Source organism: Limulus polyphemus, unplaced genomic scaffold (genome assembly GCF_000517525.1).
Source record: "Limulus polyphemus unplaced genomic scaffold, Limulus_polyphemus-2.1.2 Scaffold3054, whole genome shotgun sequence".
In the NCBI taxonomy this organism is placed as follows: Eukaryota; Metazoa; Arthropoda; class Merostomata; order Xiphosura; family Limulidae; genus Limulus; species Limulus polyphemus.
This window is the reverse complement of record NW_013668664.1, coordinates 93,358-95,981: the sequence shown is the minus strand read 5'-3', so window position 1 is coordinate 95,981 and position 2,624 is coordinate 93,358. Positions and strand designations below refer to the sequence as shown.

Genomic DNA, 2,624 nt, shown 5'->3' with positions numbered 1-2,624 from the left:
TTTCTTTCACTGGAGGTGATGTCCACATATAGGTAAGTCTGTGTTATTTATCCTCCAAACCGACTTCTTTCACTACTGTTGAGGTCCACATATAAGTAGGTCTGTGTTATTTATCTTACAAACCGATTTCTTTCACTGGTGGTGATGTCCACATATAAGTAAGTCTGTGTTAATAATCCTCCAAACCGACTTCTTTCACTGCTGGTGATGTCCACATATAGGTAAGTCTATGTTATTTATCTTACAAACCGACTTGTTTCATTGGTGGTGATGTCCACATATAGGTAAGTCTGTGTTATTTATCTTACAAACCGATTTCTTTCACTGGTGGTGATGTCCACATATAGGTAAGTCTGTGTTATTTATCATCCAAACCGACTTCTGTCACTGGTGGTGATGTCCACATATAGGTAAGTCTGTGTTATTTATCCTCCAAACCGACTTCTTTCACTACTGTTGAGGTCCACATATAAGTAGGTCTGTGTTATTTATCTTACAAACCGATTTCTTTCACTGGTGGTGATGTCCACATATAGGTAAGTCTGTGTTATTTATCCTCCAAACCGACTTCTTTCACTGCTGGTGATGTCCATATATAGGTAAGTCTATGTTATTTATCTTACAAACCGACTTCTTTCACTGCTGGTGATGTCCACATATAGGTAAGTCTGTGTTATTTATCTTACAAACCGATTTCTTTCACTGGTGGTGATGTCCACATATAGGTAAGTCTGTGTTATTTATCATCCAAACCGACTTCTGTCACTGGTGGTGATGTCCACATATAGGTAAGTCTGTGTTATTTATCTTACAAACCGACTTGTTTCATTGGTGGTGATGTCCACATATAGGTAAGTCTGTGTTATTTATCTTACAAACCGACTTCTTTCACTGGTGGTGATGTCCACATATAGGTAAGTCTGTGTTATTTATCTTACAAACCGACTTGTTTCACTGGTGATGCCCACATATTGCATTTTGAGAGTAATTTTATGTTTTTGTCTGTTATAACACTCCGCGTAAAAACCGACAAAAAGAAAAACGATGAAAAAACTAATTGTCTGATTTATATAAACTCCAATATCTATGATATTTTTGGTTTGACTCATGTTATTAAGAATCTTGTAACTAACAAATTCGTGGACCCAGTTGCAGTGAATAAGTACTATAAAAAATTGGTGGGAGGATGAAAAACACTGGAAATTCTAGAGCAACTTTCGCGACGTAACGAATTCAATGACATTCTGTTAATTTTAGTTTTTAAAAAGTTTAAGATATAATATATTCAATGTTTTGGAGAGTACATTAATTTTTTTCTTTAAACCATAGAACTTTTAAGCAAGTATAATATCGGGATCACAAAAAAGAACGATTCGATGCCCATTTCAACGTCGTTGCAAAAACCTTCAGGAGTTTAGTATATTTTGTGTATATTAAGAACGGACATTTACTTAGGAAGGGTGTAAACCTTGGTGTTTAGTAAGGTATGCTACATTCAACGACTATCCCCTACTTAGAAAGGGTGTAAACCTTGTTGTATAGTACGGTCTGTCATATTCGAGGACGGACATTTACTTAGGAAAGGTGTAAACCTTGGTGTTTAATACAGTTTTTTATATTCACGGACTGCCTCTTAGTCTTACTTGGGACGGATATAAACCTTGTTGTATAGTACGGTCCGTTATATTCGAGGATGGACATTTACATAGGAAGGATTTAAACCCTGGAGTTTTGTGTAGTCTGTTCGAGAACAGACACCTGCTAATAGAAATGGTATAAACTTTAGATATTTCAATACTGTTGTTAGCTATATTTTCAATGCTTTAATTTAGATATTAGCTAGGGGAGGCATAATGTTAAGATCGGAGATATTGTACAAGTAGGCCTATAATACATAAAATGTTTTAAGTTTGAGGTTAAGGATTTAGTAATGCAGGAGTATCGTGAGACGAGAGTAGATTATAAATACGAGAATCAATGAAGCATTAAATAACAGTTTTTTCAGTCTGTTCAAAGAAGTGACAAGTATTTGGATCAGTGTTGTATATAGTGGATATTCAGTTACTCGACTGAATAGCTGTGAAACTGTGCAAGCAAATTTATTTCTACTTTAGTCAAAGTACCATTAGTGAGGTATTTTCGTTGAAACGTCATTTGTAAACTTAGGACTACAAGTTACAACTGTGTACAAGTGAAGAAAAGTTGAGAAATAACAAACTAATTTGCAGACTGGACTTGAATTATTGCCACTAAAAAATAATTTAAAATAGCCCAACGAAAGAACAACGCTATTTAACTCATGGGATTTTAATTTAATTCTGTATCTCATATTCTTGTTTCACACTGCTGACAACCCTTCTAGATTGTCATGGTGGTCTACCGTGACGTCACTCCACAACCTTTCTGTATCTCGTATTCTTGTTTCACACTGCCGACAACCCTTCTAGATTGTCATGGTGGTCTACCGTGACGTCACTCCACAACCTTTCTGTATCTCGTATTCTTGTTTCACACTGCCGACAACCCTTTTAGATTGTCATGGTGGTCTACCGTGACGTCACTCCACATATTTTCATACTTCATTTTACTTGGTCATTTTCCGTTTCCCCTGATAAAGAAAAGAC

The 2,624-nt window shown here is 35.9% G+C and overlaps 1 protein-coding gene across 1 annotated transcript in view; it reads left to right on the top strand.

Moving 5' to 3' along the window:
* The window catches only part of LOC106468564 (glutamate receptor 1-like), a 33,731-nt gene that overhangs the window by 1,146 nt on the left and 29,961 nt on the right, over positions 1-2,624 (top strand). The gene's annotated exons all lie outside the window — the stretch shown is intronic.